The sequence below is a fragment of the Apium graveolens genome, chromosome 9, assembly GCF_009905375.1.
Source record: "Apium graveolens cultivar Ventura chromosome 9, ASM990537v1, whole genome shotgun sequence".
Lineage (NCBI taxonomy): Eukaryota > Viridiplantae > Streptophyta > Magnoliopsida > Apiales > Apiaceae > Apium > Apium graveolens.
This window is the reverse complement of record NC_133655.1, coordinates 283,522,834-283,536,893: the sequence shown is the minus strand read 5'-3', so window position 1 is coordinate 283,536,893 and position 14,060 is coordinate 283,522,834. Positions and strand designations below refer to the sequence as shown.

General features: G+C 35.2%; 1 non-coding gene across 1 annotated transcript; it reads right to left on the bottom strand.

Moving 5' to 3' along the window:
• Positions 1–2,251: 2,251 nt before the first annotated feature.
• LOC141687909 (small nucleolar RNA R71) lies at positions 2,252–2,358 on the bottom strand. The gene has a single exon (XR_012561388.1). It is a non-coding gene; the product is annotated as a small nucleolar RNA R71 (small nucleolar RNA).
• Between the last annotated feature and the right edge of the window lie 11,702 nt (positions 2,359–14,060).

Genomic DNA, 14,060 nt, shown 5'->3' with positions numbered 1-14,060 from the left:
TACTAGTGCAAGTTCTGTCATCAAGTATCTGAACAACTATTTCAGTCCTCTGTTTTTTATGTTTTGGGCATACTACTTCATGAATCTCACAGCCAGCAGGAAAATTTGAACACAGATCACTGATAAGTGGCATTTTATACCACTTATAACGTCTTAAAATGGCTTAAATTTGGTGTCTTGAAATCAAGTATTTTGTGTATTTGATGCGTTTTTCTAGTGTTTATGCGTTTCAGGGTATTAGTTGCATTTCGGGGGAGGAATCATCAAGAATAAGCCTTGGCATGTGTTCACCATTGCGAGAGGAAAGGAATGGGCAGATTATGGCGAAGAAACGGAGCAAACCTGGATTTTTTCCAGTAGAGGCCTGCGCGCCCGCGCAGCATAGCTGAGCGGCCGCGCAGCAATCTGCGCGCCCGCGCAGCTATGCTGAGCGGCCGCGCAGGGTCGGGGAAAAAGATAAATTATTTTAGACTTCTACTTCTGTTTGGCTTCCAACTACTATGTAATCTGAGTTTTATGGGACTATTATATAGGTAGATTTGAGACGTTTTCACAGAGAGTATTAAGGAGATTATGTTTTAGATTGTGTTTTACGCAAGAAGCGAAGGAGATAAGGAAGAGGACCGATTTAGCACACCGCAACGAAGAGGAAGCATATATTCTTGTGATTCTTGTTTTGTTGTAACGTTGGATGCTAGTTTTCTTGCTTTGACTTATTTACTCTTGTGACGTACTCTGTTTTAATATAATTAGTTTAGTTATTATTTTCTTGTGTTTGTTTTGTCATGATTTCATATGAACCCATGATGGCGATAAGTTCTATTATGGGCTAATCGTGATCATGGGGTTGCAACGGATTTATTATGGAATTCTTTAGTTAATTGTTTAATACTTTAGTGTGTGATGATTGCATGATATCTAGTATTGGTCGTGCATATTCGTCTTATGTGCGTTGCGAACATATAAGATAGGTTGTTAATCTCTTGTGAAGCGACGGTGGATCTTGAGATTTAGAACTTGCCATGCTAGCATAGGTTCATGTACGTTGAGCATGATTAGTGGGTGACTCTAACAGTTTTATTTGCCCTATGTAATCAAAAGGAATAGCTTGTGCTTAAATCGTTGTGTTGTCAATTTTTGTAGACATATAGGAACTCAACATAATTGATGACTATTCAACTTCTATCTTAATTGTGGATGCTTGGTAGAATGGTATTAGTACAATCAAAGTTGGCTTTTATCAGTTTCGTGTTATTCAGTTAATATCATCACTGTCACATGCTAAAGGTAATAACAATGGCTATTGAAGGAAGTAATAATGAAGTTGTGATCTCATGAGTGTTTTATTATTGATAAATTGAAGTGTTAGTTAAGTGGTTAATTAAGTAGTTAGTTATAGTTAATATTTAATCAACAATTTTAAGTGTTATTATCTTAACATTGAGAAGTAATCATACATTGGTGAGTGAGTTTAATTAGACAATAATTTAGTCTGAGTCTCTGAGGGAACGAACTAGAAAGTATTCTATATTACTTGCGAACGCGTATACTTGCGTGAATATTAGCGCGTGTTTTCGCCCTATCAAGTTTTTGGCGCCGCTGCCGGGGACTCGGCGTATTTGTTTAGTTTATGTACTTACCATCATTGGTCATTAGGACTCAGTGATTAGGACGTAGTAGTTACTTACTCTTTTCGGTTGTGTTTCAGGTACTTTAGCAAGCGTTTATGCAAACTCGTTCTCGTGCTCGCAAGAGGACTTTAGATATAGCTGAGGAGACAGACGAAGTTCTTGATATTCCGGAGAAGTTAGATTTTGAGGATTCAGATTCAGGAATTGAGCAAAAAGAACCAGTAAACATGGGAGATCGTATTGTTCAAGCTGATCCAGCTCTTATGGATTTTTCTCGGCCTAAAATCGATGACATTCAGTCAAGCATCCTTCATCCGGCTATTCAAGCTAACACCTTTGAAATCAAGCCGGGCACTATTCAGATGGTGCAGAATTCTGTTTCTTTTGGAGGAGCGGCAACTGAAGACCCCAACATGCACATAAGGAATTTTGTCGAGATCTGTAGCACTTTTAAGTATAATGGCGTGACTGATGAGGCTATAAAGTTGAGGCTTTTCCCATTCTCACTGAGGGATAAGGCTAAAGACTGGTTACATTCTGAACCAGCTGGGTCCATCACTACGTGGCAAGATCTTGCGCAAAAGTTTCTGGTGAAGTTTTATCCAATGGCAAAGACTGCTGCTATGAGGAGTGCTCTTACTCAGTTTGCGCAGCAACCTACAGAATCTATGTGCGAGGCTTGGGAACGCTACAAGGAAATGTTGAGAAAATGTCCACATCATGGAATGCCGGATTGGATGGTGATCACTGGTTTTTATAATGATTTGGGGGCCCAATCTCGGCCCATGCTCGATGCAGCAGCTGGAGGCGCCTTATGGGCTAAAAGCTATACTGAGGCGTATAATCTTATCGAGACGATGGCTGCAAATGAGCATCAAAACCCAACTCAGAGGATGACGTCAGGCAAGGTAGCAGGTATTCTGGAAGTTGATGCAGCCACCGCTATTGCAAACCAGTTCAAAAATAATCTATCTCAAGAACTCTCTTTTATTTCAAAACTTTATTCTATCTACATTTCTCATCAAACAACTTTTATTAAAACCAACACTACTACTTATCCTCCTACACATGATCTGGTAACTCAAAACTCTCTTCTGGGATAGGGATGAACACTCTTGGTATAAGAGGGTCCCACTGCTTGACTCGCTTCTTGATTATGCAGGTTCTGATGGAGTTCATTCTCTACCTCGACTGAAAAATAAATACGAATAACAATAAAAGGGGGTGAGCTAAAAATTGCTCAACAAGCCTGCAATAATATATGTGGTAACAAGAGAAAATAAATGAATCGAATTCTGATGGTTTGAACAACCATTTGTATCTGTATGGAATAATAAAGTGCCATTACTGGCGAGTGCCAAATGAATGGGACTGGAAATAAGAACTAACTATGCACTATAACCTGCTGATCAGTCAGGATATAGTGCGGATCTATACCCAACTGCATAGACCCAACCAACATAGGGAGTACTCAGACAACTACGGCCTATTAATTAATGGTCTGGGTAAAACCCAGTCTGTATCGTAACCATCCAGTCCAAAGTTGAGCATCCGGAACAATCGGAATGCTTTCGATGTATCCCAACATCAGGATATATCATAATATATGTAACAAGGGTGAAAATATTGGAATATCACTGCAAGAAATTGTACTTTTACCTACAAATAATTTACCTACCATTATCTATTGGTAGTTAAAAACTACCTTTACCTACACATTTATAATTGTAGAATTTAATGGTGTATAAAAGTAAAATACTCAACTTACTTATATGTGCAACGTTATCAAACCAAATTTGACGCTGGTAACCAGTGATGAGGACATTACCTGTCACTCTTCCTTTACCTACACATTACGTGTCACTCTTCCTTCATAAATATCTTCCGTTATAATCATGTTTTTTAATTTTTTAATTTTAATTTTTTAAACAAACTTAAAAATAATATGTAATTTTATTACGTAATATTATTTTAATTAAAATATTCAAGCAAGTTCACTTTCATTTTTTTGTCTGGTTTATATTTAAAATTATCAATTAACACAAATACTGTTATTATGTCGCATCATGATATTCATGAGTTTATCTATTTTATATATTTAAAATTTTAGAAATTCTTTTTATAAATAAATTAAAAAAAAAATTTAAATAAAATTTTTAACGAATAAAACTTTTAAACAAATTATGTATCCTACAATTCCAACTAAAATACAAAATTCTACTCTATCCTAAAATATATGCATATTAATCATTGCAAGAAACGTTATATTGAAATTAAACTAATGATTCTCAAAAATAAACATAAGACACAAATAGTATTGTACATTCGAACATTTAGAACTAATAGAATTTACAATAAATTATTAATATCTTATATAAAATTACAAATTTATTTTTTCATAAGTATTAAAATAGTAAACAATATATAATTATAAATAAAAATAAAATAAAATTTTACAAAATTTTGTAAAATATAGTTATGTATATTACATCTTTTTGTGTTAAGAAAATTCTTCAAATTTTTACAAATATAAAATAAGCTAATTTATTTTATTCTAAGGTAAATAATACTTTTTTGGAGATAAATTCATTCCCATAAAAAATGAGTGAATAACATAAGATATTGTTATGCACATAATGGGTGGCATGGTATTCGCTAACAGTTGGGTTGTTTCACAAAGGAAGAGGTGTATTTATTTAGACTAGTAATATGATGATATAAGCGGAGTAGTAGTTTCGTGCCAATATGGATCTCAAATCTCTCTCCAGGTCTCCCTTGTACACAGGTATCAAGTTTTAGCTTTACCACGTATATTTTCATCCATCTATTATTTTCTTAAAATATAAATACATGTTGATTATTATATATCAATATTATTTATATGTATTTGGTTAGTGTGCGTCTAATGTCTAATGCTTGTTGACTTTCAGAATTGATAAAAGTGAATGCTTCAAAGAGATTCTCGTTTTACAAATTACAATGGTGGTTTTGAGTACTGATCTTGTCCCCCGAAACAAAGCTATACTCGGGTTGGAGTAATAACACAGAATATATTTTGAAGATAAGAAAGTTACTCTCATGTATCAAACATCCAGAATGTGTGGGAAATATTCGTTCTAAACTACCAACCGATTAATTTGGAGGTGTTCCATTTCTACCTTTTTAATTGCATTTATTTGTCTCTAATTTCATTAATCCACAATTCAAGGAAGTTTGAGTAGTGAATTTTAATGTTGGTTTCTTTACAGGAATCATGACGAAAATTCTGGATAAATAGAAGTCTTGAAGAGTGATAGTTATCTCAAATGAAAATGGTCCGAGCTTACTTGCTCATTCTAGTTCATGAAAGATATGCAAGATAATGCCTAATAGAATTTGAAGATTGAATTGTATTATTTTTATTGTAAATCTTTAAATTCTATTCCGTGCGTACATTTTACATGTTAATAAATTATTTCATGTTTTTTCAAATTTACACATTTCAATTTTATGTATTTAATATTAAAGTTAATTGAAAGAAAACAATTATATATCATGGCCTAATCTCGGACACGAATTGACTTTTTCCGACCACTCATGTTACAAACTTCTAAAACTATGTGGATCACTCGTGAGCCACCACATGGGTTTCAACGTGGAAATAACTTATTGCAATATACTTGTGACATGTCATCGATGACTCATCTTTCATGATTTGGAAAAGTAGGGACCACTTTATATTTTACCTACCAATTGAATAAATGTAGGTAAAGACTATTTCTCCACCAACCTTTACCTACCAATCGCTACCAATATTTTATTAGTGGGTAAAACTCTTTACCTACACATAAAGTATTTTTACCTACCTTTATAATGTGTAGGTAAAAGCCAAATTTCTTGTAGTGTATGAATAGAGGATTCAATAAATTGGGAGAAATTAAGAATCGAAATGAAATAGAAACAAGAATCAATAACTGTGTATCAGTGTATATGAACAAGAATTATCAATGTATAATTGATATGAAAAGTAGGATATATTTCACTATTCTGAATTTAGAATAGGGGAAAAATTTGCCTGGCGCGTACTTAACCTGGTTCAACACACCGTCTTCGGTCTCCTGCTTGATCTGCCTTGCCGATACTGATTCAGTCATGGAAAGGCAGTCGTTTAGATAACTTACTACATACGCGTATCTCAAATTAATACCACGTAACCCTAATAATCTACCCATGCATTTCTATCTGACTCGCGTATATAAATATATAGAATTATATAACACATAAGGTTCACATAATCATGTAAAGCACATAGCATATAAGGTACATAATTGATTTTAATCTCATAATTATTTTTTTAGAATCGATACTAGACTTATACCCATATTAACTAACCCTATTTGATTTTATTTATAATTTTTCGGGATTTATTTGACCCGATTCTACCTATATTAGGGCCTATAAACCTTTAACTATCACAAGACGACTTTCTTTCGGAAGAAATTATTATTTACAATTATTTTTATTGGATTTTTTCATTTTTCTGAATATAGGGGTCTTCGTTTCACTCAAATCGGAGTAACAGTTTAATTATGAATTAAACAAGATAATTAATTAATAATTAATTATAAATATTTAATTATAATTAAATAATCCTTAATTATATTTTTAAATAATTATTTAATAATTATTATATTTTAAAATTATTATTCCCTAATTATTAGGATTAATTATAATTATTTACAAATTATCACTTACTTGATTAGATCAATTATCTAGAAATAAATAATCGATGCAACTAACGGTTACGTTATTCATCGAATAAGTAATTATTATTTGCAACATAATCTAACTCAACGATCAACTACTCGTATAAATACGAGCTACTCGCATTCCTCGTATACCTATCAACTTATTATTACTGATAATTATAATTTATCACCACTTATACGATTAAATCGATCATCTGTATTTAACTATTCGATTCGAATAATTTTACGATATTCCTCAAATAATTAACTATCGCTCTAATAATAATAATAATAATAATAATAATAATTATTATAATATAATCCAACGTATCGTTCACTTTTTCACATAGGTACGAGTTATTCATATTATAGAACTAATTATCAAATCTTTAATCGTATTATTCAATTATTTTTAATCCTTATTTATTAATTAACTACCTAATTATTAATTAATAAATAACTAATAAATAATTAGATAAATAATTAAATAATCAATCAAATAACTAATTTCAAAATTTTAAATTATTAAAATAATTCTGAAAGTATTAATAATATTTTTCAGAATTTAAAACTTATTTTTATTTAATTTTTAGAATTTTTAAAACTGATTTTTGATTTTATAAAATATAATTAATTAATTAAAAATCCAGAAACAGAAAACGGGGAATGGAAATCTGGTTTTGAAGATCAAACCCAGGACGAATTCCGGGTTGAAACCGGGTCGAACCCGGGTCCTCAAGAACAGCCCAGAACACGGCAACGGTGGCCATTTCTGGCGAGCTTTCCGGCGAGCCTAAACCCCGGCCAAAACGCAATGATTTCGACTCGTTTAAGCTGCAACATCGTTCCTTTCTTCTCTCACCGTACAACCACCCTCTCCATCGCAACCGACGACCACTCCATCCCGTTCTCCGGCCAAAACTCCATTTTTTTCCGATGAACCTCCTCGGAGAATCGTTTCTTACCAAATCGTGAACCAAAATTCACAAAACATATAGGAAATCAAAGCTATAGACTGCTATAATCATTCCCAACAGTTCATATAATCAAAAATATCTAAAATTCTAAAAAAAAAATAAATCAAAAACACTAAAACCCATGAACTCGGCACATCGATTTAGGGGTTATAAAATTAAAATTAAAATACCTAATCACTCCTAGGACTACAACAAAATTAACTGCATCAACCAAACAATCAAATGATTCTTCACAATCAAAAACCGAAATTCATGCCAAGAACATAAAAATTGATTTTGAGATTAATCGAACCTCAGTTGTTGATATTAATATCAATAGATTCGTCTCTTCACAAGGATTGTATCGGTTACTCGAACTTTTACAATGGATTAGTGAATCTCCTAAAATGATGGATTGATCTTCTCCCTCCTAAGAACATACTTGTCACCGACACTTTCTAATTTAATTAAACTGATTTTTAATAATTAATTAACTAAAAATTAATATTAATTCAGCTATTTATAGTAGTGAAAATAATACCCTAAATAAAATTAAGGGGCTAATTACAAACCTAATAAAAATATTTGGCCCCAATTTTTATAATTTTTGGGTATTAATAATGAATTTTTAAATATCCAATAAATACAAAATAAATGCTAAAAATTCCCAATAAATGTGAATATTACAAAAATGCAAAGAATAATGATATAATAATTTCATGATCATATAAAAATAAAAATGTGATTTTTGTGGGGCTTTTGGTACCCGAAGAGGTCCGGAAAAGTCATCTTTCGCGAAAAAGGTAAATTTGTAAAACGTTTAGGGGTTCAGAATAGCGATATGATACAGGTCGTTTTGGCAAAATAGGGCCAAGGATTTTATTTGAAATACGGGCTTTAAAACTCTATTTGAGCTGTACGGGTTTTGATATAAAACATATAACTTATGATAAAATACTCAATACATATCTGAATCACATTCTGATCGAAACAGACGACACGTAGCACATAGCAATTAGGGTTTAATGACTCAACACATTTAATCACATAATAATACACATAAATATCTTTATTATAATATAATACGAGCGTAATTTTCTCGGTCGTTACATTCTCCCCCCTTAACAGGATTCTGTCCTCAAAATCACGCTATGAAAATAACTGAGGATACCTTTCTAACATATCACTCTCAAGCTCCCAGGTTGATTCTTCAACCACTGGGTTTCTCCACAAAACTCTCACTAATGGTACAAACTTATTTCTTAATACCCTCTCTTGCCGATCTAGAATTTTTATCGGCTGTTCTATATAAGATAAATCTGCCTGAAGTTCTATTGGCTCATATTCTATTACATGTCTTGTGTCAGGGTTGTACTTCTTAAGCATAGATACATGAAACACATTATAAATATGCTCCATATGGGGTGGTAAAGCTAATCCGTACGCAACTTTTCCGACTTTCTTCAAAATTTTAAATGGTCCGTCGTAACGAGGTTTCAATTTTCCCTTGTTACCAAACCTAGTTAATCCTTTCCATGGCGATACTTTTAGCAGTACATGTTCCCCTACTTGATAGTCCACATCTTTTCTGGATTGATCTGCATATTTATGCTTTCAATTCTGTGCTGCTTCAAGTCGCTTACGGATAAGTTCTACTTTTTCCTTGGTCTGCTGAATCAGTTCTGGACTTAGAATCTTGCATTCTCCAACTTCATCCCAACATGTAGGTGATCTACATTTTCTTCCATATAAAGCTTCGTAAGGTGGCATCCCGATACTCGCTTGATAGCTGTTATTGTAAGAAAATTCCACTAGAGGTAAATATTCGTCCCAATTGCCCTTAAAATCTATCGCGCATACACATATCATATCTTCAATGGTCTGAATAGTCCTTTCACTTTGCCCTTCCGTCTGTGGATGAGAAGCGGTACTCATGTTTAACTTGGTTCCTAGACATTCTTGGAATTGTCTCCAAAATCTTGAATTGAAACGGGGATCTCGATCCGATACAATAGATACGGGTACTCCACGACGCATTATGATTTCCTTGAGATATAAGTGCACTAACTTGTCCAGTGAAAACCTTTCGTTGATCGGAAGGAAATGTGCTGACTTCGTTAATCGATCAATGATAACCCAAATTACATCATGATTTGCTTTCGTCCTTGGAATTCCTACTACGAAATCCATAGCTAAGTGCTCCCATTTCCATTCGGGAATATCTAGTGGTTGTAGTACTCCGCTAGGGCATTGATGTTCAACTTTCACTCCTTGGCACGTATCACACTTACTAACCCATCCCGCTATTTCTTTCTTCATATCTGGCGACCAAAAGTTTTCCTTCAGGTCTCTCTACCTCTTTGTGCTTCCGGGATGAATCGAATATCTTGAGCTATGAGCATCTTGTAAAATTTCCGCTTTCAGTTCCGGTACATTAGGTATCCTAATTCTTGAAGCAACTCGAAAAATTTCTTTGGCATCCTTCTGACTGGTAATCTCTTCTCCTTATAAATTGTTGGTTTTATGATCCATTACTTCTTCCTGACACCTTCTTATCTTCTCCAATAATTCTGGCTGAAAGGTCATGGCGTAAATCATTTCGGTAGAGCTTTCTGGAACACGAACTGCAATATCCAGTTTATCGAATTCCTTGATTAAATCTTCCGAAGATGTTAACAGGTTCAATCATTCCTTTCGACTCAACGCATCTGCTACTACATTAGCTTTGCCTGGATGATAATTGATTGAAACATTGTAATCCTTGATTAACTCTAGCCAGCGTCGCTGTCGTATATTGAGTTCCTTCTGCGTGAAAATATATTTCAAGGTTTTATGGTCCGTGTAAATCCCACATCTTTCGCCGTATAGATAGGGTCTCCAGAGTTTTAGTGCGAATACGATTGCTGCTAGTTCAAGATTGTGCGTCGGATATTTCTGTTCATGTGGCTTTAGTTGTCTAGAAGCGTATGCGATCACGTTGCCATGTTGCATCAAAACACATCCTAATCCTCGATAAGAAGCGTCGCTGTTTATGAGAAATTCTCCTTGATCGTCAGGTAAAATAAGTACAGGTGCGGTTACTAATCGATTCTTCAATTCTTAGAAACTTGCTTCACATTTCTCGTTCCATTTGAACTTTTCATTCTTTCGTGTCAACTTCATCAATGGGGTGGCTATCTTTGTAAAATCCTTAACAAATCTTCTGTAGTAACCTGCTAATCCCAAGAAACTTCGGACTTCCGTTGGAGTCTTTGGTCTTTCCCAATTTAGAATAGCTTCAATCTTCGCTGGATCCACTTGAATTCCTTCAACACTGATGATATGTCCTAAAAATTGCACTTCCTTCAACCAAAATTCACATTTTGAAAATTTCGCATAGAGCTGTTCCTTTCGTTATATCTCCAATGTCATTCTTAAGTGCGCTGCATGTTCTTCTTCTGTCTTCGAATAAATCAAGATGTCATCAATAAATACAATTATAAACTTATCTAGATACTTCTTGAAAACTCGGTTCATCAAATCCATAAATGCTGCAGGTGCATTAGTTAATCGAAAAGTCATCACGAGAAATTCATAGTGTCCGTATCTCGTTCTGAACGCAGTCTTTGGAATATCTTCTGCCTTGATCCTTAACTGATGATAGCCTGATCGTAAGTCGATTTTCGAAAACCATGCTGCTCCTTTCAGTTGATCAAATAAGTCATCAATACGAGGCAAAGGATATTTATTCTTGATAGTTAACTTGTTCATCCCACAATAATCAATACATAGTCGCATGCTACCGTCCTTCTTTTTCACGAACAATACTGGTGCGCCCCATGGGGATACACTCGGCCTTATAATTCCTTTGTCGAGAAGATCCTGCAATTGCTTTGCTAATTCTTTCATTTCAACAGGCGCCATTTGATATGGAGCTTTTGAAATTGGTTCAGTCCCTGGTGCCAAATCAATAGTGAATTTGATTTCTTGATCCGGAGGTAGTCCTGGAAGTTCATCTGGAAAGATATCGGGAAACTCATAAACTACAAGAATATCTTCAATCTTCGGGCTCTCTTTTTTGGTGTCCAACACCGTAGGCTAAGTAAGCTTGACATCCTTGACGTAGCAATCGTTTTGTCTACATTATTGTTAAGAATTTCTGCTTTTGTTTTTCACCTTTAAATGTTACCGTTGTATTTTCTTTAGTCTGCAATTTCACCTTCTTATTTGCGCAATCAATCTGACCATTATTACTAGCTAGCCAATCTATTCCTAAAATAACATCAAATTCTCCTAACCTGAAAGATATCAAGTCAACTGAGAAATTACATCTTCCTATCTCAATATCATAATCTGGACATACTCGATCTACCATAACCTGATCATCATTTGCTAATTTTATGACTAGCACTTCATCTAACAACTGTACCTCATAATCTATCTTAGAAATAAAATCTTCAGAAATATAAGATTTCGTAGCTCCTGAATCAATCAATACTTGAGCATTTACGAAATTTACAGGAAGCGTACCTGCAACCACATTCGGACTCTGTACCACTTCTTTCATTGGCATGTTGAAAGTCCTTGACCTGGGCTAATTTTGTGGTGGTAGTGGTGGCAGAGGTAATGCTAAAACCCTTGGAATGCTAGCGGCCATTGTAACTCCTCTGCAGTCCTTAGCGATATATCCTTTTCTTCCGTACTGGAAACAAGTGATCTCTGTCTTTCCCATCGGACATTCTCCACAAATTGTGTCCCTTTTGCTTACACTTGAAACACGTGACATTTGGCTTGTTGCAAATCCCAGTATGCTTCTTACCACATGTTCTTCAATCAGGTATAAAAGGTCGAATAAGTTTCTGCTAATTTGGGGCTGGAAGTCGGTTACCCGTCCTCTGGTTGCCCTGTTCTGGTCTCCTGGCATTTACTTTTCCCCGGGCTTGAAATCCCGGCCTTCTGTTGAAATAGTTCTAGGAATTTCCTGGTTCCTTCTCTTTCTGAGCTGTTTCACTCTCACCTTCAATGATCACGGCCTTCTGAACAACAGCCGTATAAGTCGTTAGCTCAAATACTGCTACCCTACTATGAATCCATGGATTCAGGCCCTGCTGAAATCTCTTGGCCCGCTTTTCATCCGTATCTACTTGCTCAGGAACGAATCTGGCCAATTCAGTGAACTTGGTTTCATAATCCGGGATCGATAAATTGTCTTGCTTCAGTTCCAGGTATTTAATCTCCAACTGATTCTTCATGTAGCGAGGAAAATATTTCTCCGGGAAAAGATCAGTGAATCTATCCCAAGTCACAACACTTTCTCCTTCCAAAGCTTTCTTTGATTCCCACCAGTAATTGGCTTCGCCTTTCAAAAAGTAGCTGGCAAAATCCGTCTTCTGTTCTTCCTCAACTTTAACCAACGTAAAAGCCTTTTCCATCTCCTTCAGCCAAGCTCTCGCTTTTATAGGATCTATGGAATCGGAAAATTCCGGAGGCTTTACCGACTGAAATTGCTTGAAAGTAACTACAGGTGCTGCTGGTGGTACTTGATGTTCTGGATGAGCGGCTTGCTGTAGCATTTGTTGTTGAAACTGCTGTTATTGCTGTTGCATCTGTTGCTGCATCATCAGCATCTGCTGTGGCATAAGATGAAATATCTGATCCATATGATTGTTATCATTCTGGCCCTCAGTATTTCCGTTAGACGAGTCGGGTCTTGCTTTTCTTTTGGGTGCCATATTTCTGATAATAAAACAATTGGTTCTTTTAATAACAATTTACTAAACAGGTGATACAGAGTAGAAACAGTCTTTATAATTTAAAACAACGTTAAAACAGTTGATATGGGAAAGAAAACAATTTATCAAATATCTAAAATAAGTGAGTAAAAACAGTGCAATGTTTAAATAAATCATTTTCAAATAATTTTAAATTTTGAAAATATAAAGGGTACAACATGATTGTAAATAAAAAAACATTTTAAAATATGCGACTGTAAAACGATAAAATAAATGTAAATGCTTAAATGACTGGAAAAATAAATAAAGAAAACGTGAAAAGGTTCATCTTATATATATATATATAGGTAGGACACCAGCTGCAGGTGTCAATGCTTGATACAAAAGTCTATAATATGTTAGTCGTTCCGCTACTGTTATCAGTCAAAACTAGTAGCTACACTCATACAAACTAGTCATACAATACTACACTGCATCTATCTACAGATAATATACGAGATACAACACTCCACTGTCTGCTGAGATCAGAATCCAGGTGGCACATGGCTCAGCTCCTCCTGCAAAGCCTCTAATACTGCCTCTGTGAGTCTCATCGCCCTGTGATATGCTGCCTCTGTACATATGTCCTGCTGTCTCAAGTCAGTAAACTGCTGAGAACCAGCCCTATGGATCCGGCGTAGTCTCTCTCTCAAGATGTAGTCTGGTCGGAGTGCTCGAACTAGACCGTCCTCCTGTGTCTCAAACAACTCAAAAATCTTCCTACACCGATCCTGCCATCTGACCCTCTCCTCTCTCTCTGACTGGTACCGCTGATATAGAACCGTGCGAGGCTCACGAAGATCTGTACGGGAACTTCGAAAAGGCAATGGTAATGGCTGATCCACCACTACCTCATCCATAAACTCTGGCTGCGGAAATTGGTATACCCCGGGCACAGGGGCATAGATAGTGGTGCAGGAAACAAAACAGGCTGCTCCTGGGGTGCATATACAGGTGGCTCTTACTCTGGCTCCATCTGGGGAATCTCTGGAATCT